At 32.9% G+C, this 18,223-nt stretch overlaps 1 protein-coding gene across 1 annotated transcript in view; it reads right to left on the bottom strand.

Moving 5' to 3' along the window:
* FAM83B (family with sequence similarity 83 member B) overlaps window positions 1–18,223 on the bottom strand; it is an 81,924-nt gene that overhangs the window by 43,656 nt on the left and 20,045 nt on the right. The gene's annotated exons all lie outside the window — the stretch shown is intronic.

Raw genomic sequence — 18,223 nt, 5'->3', positions numbered from 1 at the left:
TGCAAAAGGGCATTCTCTATCTACAGCAGTTTTGCTCTCAGTCACTAGGCCCAACACTGTGAACCATAAAGTGGCACACAAGGGACTTCCTTATGTCAGAAGAACCCAACCTAGCCCTCCATTCTGTGATTGCCACTTCTGCATTAGTGCCTTACAGTGCTTGAACGGAAAATGATATTCTGTTGTCCACAACATACTCCAGACCATGTTGATGCCAGAATGACTATGCTTGCATGATTTCTTAGAGCTTGAAAAGAGAAAGAGAACACCAATTTTCTTGAACTGTATTCACATATGAAAAACGGAAGAAGATAATTTAGTTTTCAAGGTCTTTGGCTAATGTTTCATAGATAAATTGTAAAGTACATTGGTACAAAATAACTATCCTTTTCCTTTGGCTTACAAATGTTCAAAAGGTTAATGTCTATAGGAATTAGGTCTCTAATGACTAAATCTGCTAACATTGCCCTTTCCCAAACCTATGTTTTCTAGAATACTATTATTTTCTGGAATAACTGTAAAAAAATATGATGCTATAAAACTCTTATATTTGGTTTCATTTATGGCTGTTCATTTTTACCTTCATGTCTTGAATAGATTATGGCATTATATACTTTTGCTTAAATGATTAAGTTTAACATAAATATTTTAAACTTAAACATTATATATATCAAAAAACTTTACCACTAAAATATATGGCTGTGTGATATTGATATTGTCATTTAAAAATACGCACACAGAATTAATTTTCTATGGTTTTAAAACCAGGAGGGCTTCAACCTTATTAAGTTTCCCATAAAGTTAAACATTTGTAGGTACATATCAAGCACATGAAGTTCTTTCTCTAAGATTTTAAAAGTGAGGAAATGAAAAATATGTATGTTCATCCTCATATGTATACATGTACATCTATCTTACATGCATAGGCTATCTATACATACACATATTTTCACATGTATACTCTTTAAAAAAGAATTATTTTAAACACAGGAATTTATCATATGCAGCTTACATAGACAAAACTTCAATGGGACAGTGGTTTAAATAATGTTTCATGATATGCACTGCAGAGACAAATGTTGGAAAAGTAAGACATGGGAAGTAAAAATAAAATAAAGAATGGTTTCCATCCATAAATATGTTGGAAATGCTCAAAATAAGAGCAAAATAAAAATAGCCCTGAACTGATTCACTGAATGAGCAATGTTCATATTTTAGAACTAAATAAATTTTAAGCAATTTTTTCTAAACTTCAAACTAATGATCGCTTATCATTTCTTTGAATTTTAAGTTCCTTTAATACATACTTAAGATGTGTGTAATTTTTTCTTAAATTTATGCAGATTTTGTAATATGTTATCATACAAATTCTATCAAAATAAAATGAAAGGAACTCTTGCTTTAGACTTTGTAGCTTATATTAGACCACCTCTCCTACTGAGAACAATGGTAAGGCTGAAAAACAATTTGAAAAATAAATAAAATAAAGGCAGTTAGGGCCTGTGGGGCCAGGATCACAGATAAGGAGAAACACTGAGGTAAGCCAGATTCTTTCTGCCACTTTTTTACTTCACATACTTTCACATTTTCTAATTCACAAAGCAAGACACTGAGGCCTAACAGTAAGCTGTGGTCAAAATCTTCTATCAGCGTCAGAAGGATAAAGGAAACAAAAACTGGAGTCCAGTAATACCAAGGCAAAAAAGGCTTGAAGACCCCTAATTGAAAAGAAAAGGAAATCACAATAAAGTGAACCCAAGACTCTATGCAGTTGTTGCCCTAGACGCATTTGACAAATCCTAAATTGCTCAATGAGCAAAAGGATGAGAAACCAAACAGAGGAAAATTGCTAAGGGGATAAAAAATTTAAGAAAGCTAATGCCAATCACATTGGGAAGATAAAAACTGGAGTTCAGATTCTTCCAATAAAGAGGAGTCCCAATAAACACCTCAGGTTTTTAAATGAGACCCCAGAAGGGTTACTCTAAGAGTACGTGAAAACTGGATATAGACCATTATTCTGAAAGACTAAGTGTCAGCACCATAAAATTTCAATCCCTGTCTGAAAATAAGGTAATCTACCCTTAATTTATCTGCCAACTCAAAGAAAACTAAATCCTCCCTAAAGGAGATTACTTCTGCAACTTTTTATACCAAACATCCAGCAATCAATGGAAAATCTCTAAGCATATGAGAGAACAAAACCAAATGACCAAAAAGCAAAGGGGGAAAAAAAAAAGACAGTAGAAACAGGCTTATAGGTGGTCCAGATATTTGTAATATCAGACACAGACTCTGAAATAATTGTTATTAAGGCATTCAAAAAAAAAAAAAAAAACAGATGCTGATGGAATTTGGATGTGTTGTCCCTCCAAAACTCATGTGGAAATTTGATCTCCAATGTGGCAGTGTTGGAAACTGATTGAGTGATGGGGACAGATCCCTTATGAATGGATTAATGCTCTCCCTCAGGGAGGGGGGATTAATGAGTGAGTTCTCGCTCTATTAGTTCCCGGGAGAGCTGATTGTTTAAAGGACTCTGGCACCTTCTCTCTCTCTCCCTGTCTCTTGCTTCCTCTCGCCATGTGATCTGCTTGTACCCAACAGCTGCCTGCACTTTCCTCCATGAGTAGAAGCAGACTGAGGCCCGTGCCAGATGCAGCTGTCCCAGAATCATAAGCCAAATAAACCTCTTTTCTTTATAAATTACCCAGTCTAAGGTAATTCTGTTATAGCAACACAAAATGGACTAAAACAGATGCCAAGAAGGAAAATTTCACCAGATAATTGGATATATAGACTAATGGGAATTATAGAACTGAAAAATATCAAGACCACAATTAAGAACTCAATAGATGGGTTAATAGTAAATTAGAATCAACTGAAGAGAGGATTAGTGACTTAAAGATAGCTATGTAGAAAATATCCAGAATAGAGAGAGACTATTATAGAAAATACAAAAATGAATGAGAGATATATGGGACATAGGTAAATCTAAAAAAAAAAAATGTCTGTCAGACATGTAATTAAAATTACTAAGAGAAGAAGAAAAATAGAATAAGGAAGAAGCAATATATGAAGAGATAGTAGCTGAGATATTTCCAAAACAACAGACTTTAAGGCAACGACTGAAGAAGCTCTACTATGTCAAGAAGAAAAAAATTGAAAAAAAGTGGTCACTGAGTTACACCGTATTAAAGCTATTGAAAATAGACTAAAAAAGTCTTCAAAGCAGACAGAGGAAAAAAGGATACATTACCTTTAAATAAGGAACATTAAAGTCAGCTGACTTTACAAGTGAAACTATAAAAGCCAAAAGATAAGAACTGATGCAAAGTCATTGAAGTGCTAAATAATAACGATAACAACACTAATAACTGCTAACTTTTAATTCCATACCCAGTGTAAATTACCTTAAGAAATGAAGGGGAAATAAAGACATTTTTTAAAAATTCTAAGGGCATTTAGTGCCAACATACTGGTACCCCCCACCCAAAAAAAGAAAGGGAATTCTCCAGGAAGAAGAAAAATTATCACAGGTGGAATAATATTAACAAATAAAGAAATGAAAATCAACAGGTAATTATGTACACATAACTAAATGCATAGTAATGCTTAAAACAATAATAAAGATATCTTGGAAATAAAAACATACATCAAATTCAAATTCATGACAATAACGCCCAAAATGCAAGAGAAGTATTAGTGGAATTAAAGTATTAACGTGTCTAAAGGTCTTCGTACTTTCTAGGTTGGACTAAGAATACTAAATTATAATACAGTCTAAGATATCAAAAATGCTAATTTATAATTACCTAAATAAAACATAAAAAATAAGCTCATAAATGAGGAAATTGAATAATAAAAACTACTTGAGTGATACAAGAAGTAAAGAGAAAAAAAGAAAACAGATGGGGTAAATAGAAGTAATTAGTGATTATGGTCAATGTTATTTACTAATTACAGCAATTAGCTGACAAAGAATGGTTAGATTTAATTTTTAAATCCAACGATGTGATGTTACCAAAAACGTACCACAATTATACAGAGAGAAGTTGAATATACAAGGGTGGACTTACATATCATACAAAGGAAGAAGTGTGTGTGTGTGTGTGTGTGCGCGCGCGTATATATATATATATATATATATATATATATATATATATATATATTGTATGGTGTGTATGTGTATGTATATATATAATAAAAATGGATAACTTGTTTTTTTCTTTTTGGGAGCTGGTCTGTAGGGAGATCCAAACCCTTGACATTGGTGTTATGGACACCACACTCTAATCAACTGAGCTAACTGATCAGCACTAAATAATTTCAAATTCAGTAAATTTTAAAGAAGTTTAATAGGAGATAAGAGCATTTTCAAAACAAAAGAAAAGTCAATTTAACAGGAAGATATAAAAACTGTAAATTTCCATGCACCTAATAATCTCAAACTATTCCTTTTAAAAATAAAATAGTTTCAAGTAGAAATAAGAAAATTTATAATCATTGATAGAACAAGCAGAAAAAAATAAAAAGACAAAAAAATAAGGAACACTATGTAAAAATAAAATCTTGACCTAAGTGAAACAGAGGACTTGTCCTAACAGCTATAAAATACATATACTTTTCATATGCTCATAAAACATTTACCAAAATGAAACACAGGCTGATCCATAAAACATATCTTAAATATTTTCAAAGTATACAAATCATACAGACTAAATTCTCTAATCACAGTATAATTCAAATAGAATTCAATAACAAAAAAAGGTAAAAAGTCAGAACTATTACTTCTGAGTAATCCATGGATCAAAGGATAAATCAAAATTGAAGTTAGAGGGCCGAGCCCGTGGTGCACTTGGTAGAGTGCTGCGCTGGGAGCGCGGCGACGCTCCCGCCGCGGGTTCGGATCCTATATAGGACTGACCGGTGCACTCACTGGCTGAGTGCCGGTCATGAAAAAACGACAAAAAAAAAAAAAAAAAAAAAAGAAAAAAAAAAAAATTGAAGTTAGAAAGTATTTTAAGTAAATTAAAATAAGAATATAAATATTTAAGTTCTAATGATGAGCTAAAACTATATTTAAGGAAAAAAGTATTATTCAATTTATATATTAGAAAAGAAAATGTTGAAAATCAATAGTTCAAATATTCATTTCAAGAATCCTGAGAAAAAGGCAATTTAAACTAAACCATAGAAAAAAAAAGAGGAAGTGAATAATAAAGATAAGATCAGCATTCAATAATATAAAAAATTAACATATTTAAATTAAAAAAAAAAAACTCAAGAGACTAATCAAGAAAAAGAACAAATCTCCAATATAAAGGATGAAAGGAGAATATCACTACAAATCCGAATCATTAACACAATAACGAGATAATTTTATAAACAATTAATACATATGAAAAACGTAGATGAACTGGAAAAAGTCCTATGAAAACATAATTTATCAAAACAAATACAAGAAAAAATACAAAATCTGAATGGTCTTAGGTTTACTGAGGAAATTAAACCTGAGATAAAAAATCTACTCATAAATAAACTTGAAGCCCAAATGGCTTTATTGGCCAATTTTTCCAAATACTCAAGGTAGAAATAACACCAAACTTATGCAAACTCTTCCAGAGAATAAATAAAAAAACAACCAAGCTCTATATAAGTAAAATAACATATCACAGCCAAGTCAAAGTAATTCCAGGATTTCACTGGTGATAAATTTGTAGAGAATTGATTAATGTAGCTTATCAAATAACCAGAATAAAAAATCATATGAGCAAAAACCACTCATAATAAAAACTCTTAAAACAGGAATAGAACTTACTTTATATGACAGTTTCTTTGAAAAAAATTATGAAATAATTTTTAAAATCCTATAGCAAGTATCATTCCCATTTAATATTATATTCAATATGGTAATAGAGCACCTAGCCAGTGTACTAAGGCAATCAAAAGATTTAAAAGTAATATGGGTTGGAAAGTGAGGATAAAACTACCATTACTAGCGGATGATATGATCTAGAAGATCCAAAATAATTTATATATAAATTAATGGAATTAATAAACGAATTTATCAAGTCATTGGACCCAAGGTCAATATGCAAAAAAAGGATTTCTATATACTGTATTATCAAAGAAGAAAAAAACAGGACGAAAAATTTTGAAAATACCATTTACAATAGGATCAAAAATAAATAATTAGGAATAAATAAAATGAATTATATGTAAGACCTATATGCAGAAAACAACAAAATCTTATAGAAAGAAGTTAAATTTCACTAAATAAATAGAGGGATATACCTTGATTATTGCTTGGAAGACTTAATATTGTAAACCTCGTATCTGATGAAACTGTAATGCAATGCAATCCCAATTGAAATCCCAACATTATTTTTGGGGTGGAAATTGACAAGATGATTCTAAAATCCCTACAGATACACAAAGGATTTAGAAAGCCAAGGCAACATGGAAGAAGAACAAAGCAGGAGGGCTTACTCTGCCAAATAGAGAGGCTAACTATAAAGCTATAATAACTAAGATACTGTGGTCTTGGAAAAGGATAGACAAATAAATCAGTGGAACAGAATAGAGTCCAGAAATAATACCCACACATGAGTGGTCACTTGAGTTATGACAACAGTAACACTGCAGTACAGCATGCATAATCTTTTAAACGAATGACTCAGGGTCAACTGTATATTCACATGAAAATTGAAATGGCCCCTGACTTCCTATCATATACCTAAATCAATAAAATAAGGATTTATGCAAGATTTCTTAACTTGCATATGCAAGTTTATAAATCTTGCATATGAGAGACAAAGTAAAATTTCTAGAAGCTAGTAAAGGAGAACAACTTCTTGATCTTTGGGTAGACAAATATTTTTTTCAATAAAACTCAAAAACAGCTAAACTTAAAAGACAAAAAAATTGGGCTACATTAAAATTCAGAATATCTGTTCATCAAAAATGCCATTGTCAGACTGAAAAAGGAAACCAAAGAAGATATGTGTTTGCAACACGCCTGAAAATAAAAAATAAAAAAAATTCTTGCAAATCAATATAAAAGACTGGTGTAGTCAAAAAAAAAAAAAGAATCATGGGTCTTATGACAATGGAGAATATATCTCATCTAAAACTGAAAGACAAGTATAAAAGTGACAACGATATAGAGGATGACTTATCAAAATGTGTCAAGGGAATTGATCAAAGCTTTTCCAATCAAATAAAATTTAATATGGATTTAGAACATGAATGGGAGGCAAAAAGATGGGATGCCCCAAGTAGAGGAATAATCAAGCACAAAAGAAGAAAGGAATACTTTCTACCATGGAAGACCCAGAGCACAGCAATTCAGCAGCACTGTAGTGATAGTGAGTAAAGGAGGAGATAAAGCACAAAGGTAAGGAATCTCAGCGTAAATAGTCTTTTATATACCACACTTAGGATTTGGATTCTATCTGGTAGATAACAATGAATCTACTCTAATAGTGCCTAAGCAAAAAGGTTATGTGATTACTCAGTTGGTTTGCATAGTGCCAGCCTGGAGGTAATGAGAGGTAATACACCATAAGATTTAAAAGCCCAGGCTCTGTCTGAGCCCACTATCTGGACTCAAATACCAGATCTGCCATTTCATCCTTCTAAAGCCTAGAATAAATTATTTAACCTCTTTGTTCTTCACTTCTGAAAGGGAGCAATAGAGGTACCTATCTTAGAGAACTGCTGTGAAGATAAATGTATTAGTAGATACTAAGTGCTTAGAATGCTGCTTGAACATAGAACATAGCACTCACTAAATGCTAGATATTATTAATGTCATCAAGAAATTTATTTCTCCTTCCCACTAGAGAAGCAACATAACATAAGATTCATGGATTAGAAGTTGAAATGCCTGAATACTACCAGTCCTTAAGGTTACTAATCAGTTGGGTGACTTTGGGTTTTTGGACTTCCTCAATTTCTCTCTGCCTACTTGTAAAAAAGACTACATGGTCAGCAAACCTCAAGATTCTTTGTTTATTTTTTTAAATTAATTTTTAAGGGTTTTTTAAAATAATTGTTCCAGAATTTCAGGAGACTTAAACATGACAACTATGATTTAGATTCTGATTTATTTTTCATTATCGTGGATTTTTCAATAGCACATATTAGATTGTTAGTTAACCAAATGGCAATGTTTTTTGCCTTTCCTATTTATTTACATGTTTAATATATTTCCTGTATTTGAATTCATGGAGGAAAAAATCAAAATGTGATTATTAATAAGAAATTAATATAGCCCAAAGGAAAGTTTGGTTTGTTAAAGGAAATGTGCACTTACTGATTTTTCTTATTGATGATTATGCAAAAACAGTCATGAGGTTTCATTCATGTGTAAAGGAATATTACCATGACACCCTCATCATATCAACTCTAGTATACCAAGGGTTAAGGTGATGAATAAGAGTTGGGTGGAGGTAGCAGTAATGAGCAGGATTATATTACCACCAATATTATTTACAATTGCCAGCACATGCTGCAATAAAAAGCAGACTGCCTTCTATTCAATCCTCGTATTGTTTTAAAATTCCCTACAGACAAGGAACCTGCTTATTACCAGCTCCCACTGACCCCTGCTTTGTTACACCATCGTGTATCAGTACACGAAATCAATTATTTTATTGTGGAAAAATCCTGAAAGAAAAAAAGGCATTTTTTATATATCGCACTCATACATAATATTGTCTCAAGTATATTACATACAAATGTTCTATTTCAGAGATCTGTGGGATTAAAATACATACACACACGCTTGTGTGTACACACACTTCTCTATACAACTATTTATCTAATAGGGAAAAATATATAACATAAGCAGCAATGATTATCTCTACATGGAGATGATGCTTGAATTTTATTTTCTTTACCCTTTTCTGATTTTTTCATATTTTCTATGAAAAAAACATGTACTGTGATAATAAGAAAAAATAAACCTTTAATATATACATTTGTTGGACTAGTATGATATGTATGCCAATAAAAATTTTGGAGGTATTTTTTCTGTATCGTAATTTTGTTACTCTAAAATTTCAGGAAGTGTCTCTATAATCCTCTGATACCTAAAGAGTAAAAAGGTGGGGGAAAAAATCCAGACCATTTATAATACATAGATCGTTCGGAAAATATCCATAAACTTTCAGCACTTTACCAATATATTTCCCATGAATCTTACTGCATCTCTCAAATATTAGATTCCAAAACACTTGGAAGTGTTTTCTTTGTTTGTTTGTTTTTTTTCCATTTGTACGACTTAATGAAGTGTCCTGCACATAGCGGGGATTCAATAAGCATATAGAGAATAAATCTATGTGCATATAGTTGAACCTTTTTTTAAGGAAATAAATTTTATCAATCTCAGATAAATGACATCTTAGAAATCACTTTAAGACCAAAAAATGTACCTTCCTGAAGACAGCAGATTCAGTAATTCAATTTTTTTCTATTCTAGGAGGAAATTGAAGTTATATTCTCACTTCAAGATCATGTTTTGTTTTCTACTGAACTTTAGTTAGCTCCAGCCAATAGTTAGCTTGTTGTTGATCATTATCACAATACCTGTTACAACCTGTATTATATTTTCTCTACATTTTAGCTAACCAAAACAAAATATTAACATGTCCAAGAAAAGTTTTGATGACATCACTGTTTTACTCAAAAAACATTTCGTGACTTCCCACTATCTACTTCCACAAAAGTGGATTGAAGGACCTCCACAATTTGGCCTCAATCTACCTCCCTCACAACAACCCCACCTTCCTTTTTTTCCCACACTACTTTTCTTCTCTCACATTCCCTGCTGTTTGAAAATGTCAAGCTCTTCACCATACAGGTACTTCTTAAAATGTATTTGCTCAAAATGGCTTGTTAAAAGAGTGACTTTCTTATGTGATACCTTCCCAGTTTCTTATTCTTTGTCTTTCAGTCACCTGACCCAACATACAGGAATTGCTTAGTAATTGCCTGTAAAGCTTGTTTGTAAAGTTTGTTTGAAAAGACTAAGTGTTGGAAGGATATATGAACTTCTGTTTTATGAGGTCCTGGGTCAGCATCTAGTCAGTCTTGTTTTTATCTCACACTCTATTTACGCACTCTTTGCATCTGAATAAATCCAGTCACTGTGTTTGAGTTCTACTGTGAACCTTAATCTCTATACTTAGACACGTCTGTAGCCTGTGTCTCAGTGGCTGGGGTTATAGGTTAATCATCTCAAGGCTGTGGTGAAAGTGATAATGAAAGGCCCCTGTGACTCTGCCTGGTTCCTGATCTCAACTCTGATGTCTCTGACTGCCAACTTCAAATGAAAATGCCATCATTCCAATTGTTCAGGCCAAAAATTTTAGAGTCAACTTGTATTCTTCAACTTATTTCACATTCCACATTTTAATACCCGTAAGATATAGCCAAAATCTAGCCATTACTGCCACCATCTTGACCATCTAAGATACCATCATCCCACACTTGAATTATTTTAATAGCCTCTGATATGTTCATTCTTATGCCCCTACAGTCATTTTTCAATCCTGAAGCCAAAGCTATCCTTTTCAAAATACAGCATGTTTGAAATTGATCACACCTCTCTTTTGCCCAAAATTTTCCATTGGATCCTCAATTTACACAAAGCATAAGCTGAGTTCCTTATAATGGCCCATGAGGAACTCTAAGGTCTGGCTCCACATAACCTCTCTGATCTCATCTTCTACTTGTATCCCCTTTGCTCTCTTGGGTCCAGTAGCTGGCCTCTTTGCTGTTACTCTCACAAACAGGAAGCCCTGTTCATGGCCTAAAGCTTCCTACGTCTAGTGTGTTCTGCCCACAAATACAGGAAAGGATCATTCATTCCCTCTTTCCTCAAATCTTTGCTCAAATATGACTTTCTTAAGGCCGACTGTGAGTGCCCTACTTAAAAGTGCAAACTACACCCCCCCACCACTCCAACTATATCTGTGTTTTGTTTTGTCTCCCTAGGACTCCTCATTTTTATGCTTATTATCTATCTCTCCCCATTTGTATGTATGCTTCATTCAAAAGCAGACAGGGTTTCTTTAGTACTCTTATGTATTCTCTTATGCATTCCCAGAACTTAGAACAGTACCTGATATACGCTAGACAGTAAATATTTGCTGGATGAATGAGTGGCCTGCCATAGTTTTAACTTGTAAGGTTGGTCAAAGAACTGACTGATCTCCCTCATAGTAGAAACCTGCAGAGGCCAAAAGACAACTTTATTGTCTGGCTGCTCTTTTCTTCTCTCTTCAAATTTTTCCTATATTTGAATTCAGAGAACCTTTCAGTTGCCTTCTGACCTGGTCTGCATTCTAGGTGCTACACCTCATCTACTTACCATAGCTTGTCAGTTCCAGGTGAGTTCATTCAGACTTCTAATGACAATCCCATGATGTCCCTCATCTGACCCATTTAGAAACCAATGATTCCACATCTCCACCAACTGGTCTCATCCTAGACCCTCTCAACCAGGTCTTCCAATACCTCCATTTAGCAAAGTGTGGTCATTACTACTTTCTGGTTATGATCACTTTGGTTTCACTCTGTTCCATTACCACTGTCTAGAGGCATATACCTATCATAAGAAAGCAGATTATTCATCAACAAAATGTGGATGATAAAGTGCATATTTCACAGGGTTGTTGTGAAGTTCAATTTAAAGTAATGCATATAAAGTGCTTAGCACAGTGCCTGACACAGTGCCTGAATCAAGTGCCTTGAGTAAGCTCTCAATAAATAGTACCTGCTACTGTTACCAGATTACATAATGTAAGCCTATTACTCAAAATCAGATGCCAGTTCCAGTCTTGATAATAAAAGTCAACCAACTTTTTCAAGATAATTTGAAGAGTAATTAGTTAAAAGACACTGAAAATTGATATAAAAGTATATACCCCATGATGACTCTGTAGCAACCAGAGAAGAGCAGCCTAAATCCCTTAAATACAAGATACCAATCAGGTGTTACAGCCCACATCATCTCAAAAAGGCTCCCACAGCAAACCTCCATTACTTTTTACATCTCATTAAAAGGACAGACAAGTAAGGGAAAGCAGTATCTCCTTATTCTCATGAAAATTAACTTTTGATAAGATTCTTCAATGTGTACCTAAGTTCCTAAGCTTATCATCTTTATAATATTTTAAACAAGAATGCCTGCAGTCAAGTCAAGTTATCTCTACTTCACCCATGTTCCTTTCAGTCCCTACTGGAATATGATGTTCCCCCTTCTCTTTGCAGAATTATTTTTCTGGCTTACTCCGAAAGCATGGGAGTTTGTAAAACTACTAAATTCTATCCCTACGGAATATAGGATGATTTAGGCATTTCTGGAAAGCTCAGTATTTCCTGATAATGTTTTATGATGACAACTGGCTTTGCCATTCCAACAAACTACTGAAAGTATGTCATGAGAATAATATCACACATTTCAATAAGTAACTGTTTGGTTTTTATTTTAAACCTATGACAAGAAAAAAAATGAGTAAACATAAATAACCATAAAAAATAAGCATCTACTTCAGAGATCCCAGAATATACAGAACTAAATCTTGTACATAGTTAATAATAGTCCCTCAAAATTCAATAGAAAAATTGTACACACCATATGCATTCACTACAGGAATTGTTTCTCATAGCTTATTTTGAAAAAAGAAAATTTAAGAATAAATTGGTATAGAAAATGGTCTGAAAAACATATCATTTAATCAGATAAATCATATGCACTCCCAAATAATTCAAATTTTAAATAAATTATTACTTTCCAACTATTAATAGATGTATGGTTAATATTAGCAGGGCAAAGTCTCTGATAAATGTGCTGTCATCTATAAGGAACTATATTTTTTCATTTTAAAGCTAAACTCTTTTCTAAATTGCCAATTTTTAAATGAAAAGCTTTAAAAATAAAAGAAGATCTTTAGATTTTACCTCATAATGTACTGGCTGGTAAAATAATTGAAACTCATTAAGTTACTGATGATTTTGGTGTGCAACCAAGTTGGAGGTCTTGTATGACAATTTAATTTTTTTTTTTTTGTACTTTTCAGATTTTTTGCTTCAGAAAAAAAAAAAATAGCACCACTATTACTAATGCAGAGTTTTTAAGCTAAGAAGACTAGAGCAGGCCTTAAATAATGTTCCTTACTATCTTTTGAATTGTATCAGAAATATTCAGTAAGAAATGATACTTTATTAACTAAGAGTTACTTAAACCAACTTTTAACATCAAGATGACAAGTCTAGGATGGCCAGTTATAACCCCAAGTTCACAGGTTCAGATTCTGGAACCGGCCAGCCACCAAAAAAAAAAAAAAGATGGCAAGTCTATAATGAATACAAACTACTAGAATTTACAAAATGGTGTTGTTCCTTTTCATAAATATGAAAGCTTTGTATAACGTCTTTATTTTAAAATCGAATAAAAATACCATGTTTTAAAATCTAGGTGAAAGCAATCTTTTTTTTTTTCTCCTGCTCTATAGAACATGCCTCTCTCCTTCAGCTTTTCAGAGCTCTATATCTTTTCAGATTTCAGGAATAGTCATGTCACAAACAGCTAATAATCAAAGCTGGTATTTTTAGTAAGATACTATCTCACTAGATACTGAATTTGGTCAGAGGTTGCTCTCACTATAAAAGAACAAATGCCAAATCACAGTGATGTAAAAATGCAGGCTGATGAATTTTTTGAAAAAATTAAGTTTTGGAATAATGTAGTAGAAGTAGGAGAAGGAGGAAGGAGGGGTTTCAGCACCACCCATAGGGTGCTAAATATGTGGCAGGTGTCCTGTTAGATATGCCAGGTATTTCATTCAATTCTCACAAAATCCTGTGCAATATTAGCCTCCCCATTTCCCAGATGGGAAAAATAAAGCTCAGAGAGGCTATATTTGTAATACAGAGCTGACTGAGCTGGGATTCAATCCAGCCCTGACTTCAAGATTCAGAGCCAGAGCCTTCATACCATTCCATGACACCTCTTTAAAAAAGAGTATTATTTGAACTTGGGCAATTAAAAAAAAAAAAAAAAAAGAGGCCAAAGCTTTCTGTCCATAAAAGTTATCAAGTCAATCAAGAAAGCACAAAACTAGGGCTGGCTGGTTAGCTCAGTTGCTTAGAGCACAGCCTTGTAATGCCAAAGTCAGGCCAGCTCCTCCCTATCTCCCCCCAACCCAAAAAGAAAAAAAACAAAACCAACTAAGAAAGAACAAAACCATTTTGCAGTAAGGTTAAAAAGTTCCTATTTGATACTTTCTTTCCTCTCTCCACTCTCTTAAGTAACTGTGTTAAAAATAACATACTTAGTATCATCAGGGTTCTTAGTAGTAATAGAGGAAACAAGTGGGTGAATGAACTGAGAAGAATGTGGAACATGTTACGTCTCTGTATAGCACAAGGAGTCTGGCATAGAAAAAGTATTCCCATGCAGACAGACACAGCAATAGAGGGCATGAAGTCAGTGCAATTTTATCAAGATCTCTCTGATTCTCTCTCTCTCTCTCTCTCTCTCTCTCTCTCTCTCTCTCTCTCTCTCTCTCTCTCATACACACACACACAGAGACAAATACATATTAACACATAATGCATTTTATTCAGAGAAAAGATGTTCAACTTAATGTCACAGGATAGTAATGTCATTAAATATGACTAGGCAAAATATATTTCCTGGAAGGAACTAACTTTTGCTCAAATTTGAAGAATGAAAAGATTCACAATGAGGGTTGGAATAGAGATAAAATTGGGAACATCAGGAGAGAGATAGCACCTAGTCTAATGAAAGCACTGATAAATACACAAATGCCATTTAGTTGAGCAGGACATAGTTGCAAAGTGATGTAGATGGAAGTGTCACACCATGACACAATAAAAATCATTTATATTATGGACTAATTAATTCAACAAGGAGTATAGCATATTAAAATATCTTGAGTTGGTAAGCACTTTTAGAGACTTGGATAGAGATGCTAGATTTAAAAAATACTAAAAGGCCTTTGTTCATATCTTTCACTAAATGAATATACACCTGGGGATGTGAAATTACTAATGCCACAACTAGCTAGCCTAGAGTCCTAGTGACCAAGTCTCTAGTCTAGTACTACTTTTATAATACTAGCTGACTCCCAGGAAGAACCTCCATCATCTGCCCACCTTCCCCTTTGCATCTGTGGGGCCTACTGGTAGTTAATATTTGTCTGTAGTACTAATAACTCCCAAGGCCATAACAGACACACCCAGGAATAGTGACTCAGGGAGGAACCAAGATCTGAACTTGGGCGATGTTACTTTGCCCTAATTCTCACTAGACTTTTGCTTATGTGTCTTCTTGATTGCATATTTCACAAGAATAAAATTTACATCTTACAAAAGAAGCTAGCCTAGAATTAGGAAACAGAGATTCAAATAACATTCTGGTTAAACATTAACACATTCAAGACTATCAGAAGTTATAACTTCATGAATACGTTCTACTGAGTGACCAGAAAAAAATTACTTTAATGAAAGATTACTTTTTTAAGTAATTAGAAGGGATGTTTTCATAAGAGGAGTTCACAGTAATTAGGAATGTATGCATATATCATGTTGGGAGCATTTCTTGAGAGACAAATAATTACCTGGGAAAAGTCTTGCTAGACACTATCAGACTTTATAGGGACTTTATCAGACTTTATAAAGTTGACCCAAATGTAATTATGTCAACCACATGTTGAAAAATAGAATGGCGTTAAAAAAAGAGCCAGCAAATTAAAATATGTCCCTTTATAGCATAAGATATTACCTATAATTGGATTTTCCCAAAGAAATATTTTCAAATAAATAACATAAGCAAACATGCAAAAGGAAAATACATCCTCTAAATAATTTTTAAGTGACAATTGGCAAAAATAAAATGAATAAATAAAAAAAATCTATAGATTTTTGAAATACTAAATGTGTAAAGATCACATTCTGCTTATAAAAGCAAAATGATTCAGAGACTGTATAACTTAAGCTAGAAACAAAAGCATAAATATTAGTGAAATTCAAAAATAAAATATTTCAAATAATATTTCCAGTAAAGACAGATAAGAGGTAGAATTATTTTTAATTCCTTCCTCAAGGGTCTGGAAGGTTGACTCCATACTTATGATCAGACTCCAAATATTTGGACCTCTAAGCAGATTGCTTTTAGATTCTTTTCATTAATTTAAGATTCTTCCATAATGTGGCATTTATTTTCATAAGTACTTTATCTCAACTGCATACAGAACAGTGAAAATGGATTTAAATTCCTCTCTGAGAGCACTTCCTGGGTTCTGCTTCACTGATTCCTTGTCCTACTCATTTAACCTCATATCTCCATAGATTTTACAATGTTGATTAGCAAAAGAATCATCCTGAGAAATCAGGAGGCAAGAAACTTCATTCTATCCATAAAATATGCCTTATTCAAACACTTTATGAGAAAAGAGCATCCTTCTATAATGCCATGACAATTCACTGGATTCCCAATAAAGAGAATTTATCTCTAAAAAAGGTTCAAAAACAAAGTTTATCCTGATGACTAATAGACATCCATTGATTCTGAAGGATAAGAACATGACTTATCTGTTGAATAAGTAATAGTCATGAAAACCACACAACCATTGAAAAGCAATGTGTCCTGACAAGCTTTTATTTCATAACAATATTTGCTCTTTTAATTTTAACAATTTTCACAGGACCTTGCCCAGTATGAGCCAAATAATCTAAATTTTTTTAAAAAGTGGTCAAATAACTTTCTTTCTCTGGAGTAATTGATCCTTCAAAAATGTTCAAATAGACGTAATAACATATAAGGAAACCTCTAAAATACTTAAGAATCATATATCATATGAATATATAGCCAATTTGATGTTAATATTTATTACATCTGGGTAAAAAATGGCACACTCCTCAATATCTTAAACACACACAACTGTTACCTGTTATGATTTATATTCAACTCCAATATACTCAATTTACAACATCAAATAATTATTTTTCCTTGAATTCAGCCTAATATGCATATACAAATCAAATAAAAGTAAAATTCTCTTTCCTTTTTTACGCCCTTTTGATTTTATGGAAGAAAAGAAGAACACTACATTATTTTTTTATAGTATGGACTTCAATTTCCTCAGCTTGCTAATTCAAGCGGGAATTCCCAGCAGACAGGACCAGGTAAAGGATATTATTTTTAGAGGCTCATTAAATACATAGCTGCCACATTAGAAAGAAAAATACATCAGAAGGTCATGACTAATGTTCATTTCCAATGGGTGCTGGCCCCAAAACTTATATCTCCTGAATTACATTTTGCATCATAGAAATGCAATGTCACAAAGGAAACTAGTGTAGACTGATGAATATATGATTACCAAGTTACCAAAATAATAATCTTAAACTTCACTGATGCGTTTTTCCAATTTTCCATTAACATTGTGGTTCAAAAGCATATTGTGTTCCCTAACAGAAATTCATAAATGTTAGCACTCAATATTTTTTATCTTGCCTTTACAAGGACTTATTTCTATCTTGAATTTTGTTCTGTTGTTTTATGAAATACAATTGTATAATTTATGTACAGAGCATGGGACAGTACAGTTTTAAAAATACTCAGGATTCAATTCAGAAAACTTAATTGAAATTTCAATTCATTCAATAAAAGTTTAGTCATCTGCTATGAGCCTGATTCTATAGCTAATTTTTAACAATTGCAATAGATTAGTACTTTCTTTAATATAATACTGTTAAAGTATTTTTTAACACAGCTAAAAAGTCAGGTTATTTGAGTTCAAAAGGTTTGGGTTAAAAAAGTCACCTTACTTTTGCAAAGCCTACATTTGACATTAGCCTCAGAACATTGTGTCTCCCTAATGTGATTGCTAGGCTTTTAGTGGCCTGTCTTGCAAACTACCATGTCACCATATGCAGATTTCAAGGGTCTTATATTTCTGTACCTCATAAAAGCGTACTTTTTCAAGCAGTTCTGTGTCTAGTTGACATGGAACAAAGCAATGCCATGTATGTTTTCATCCTAAGGTCCCTTTCAGGTTTAAATTTTTATCCCTGTAACTGGGAAATAGATACTTTATAGTTAAAAATCATGACTTTTTGTCCATACGTATTAAAACTCTAGGTTGAGCTTGGGGAATTTTGTTGTATTCTACAAAATACCTAC

The sequence above is a fragment of the Cynocephalus volans genome, chromosome 5, assembly GCF_027409185.1.
Source record: "Cynocephalus volans isolate mCynVol1 chromosome 5, mCynVol1.pri, whole genome shotgun sequence".
In the NCBI taxonomy this organism is placed as follows: Eukaryota; Metazoa; Chordata; class Mammalia; order Dermoptera; family Cynocephalidae; genus Cynocephalus; species Cynocephalus volans.
The sequence above is the reverse complement of the archived record's forward strand: the minus strand, read 5'-3'. Positions and strand labels throughout refer to the sequence as shown.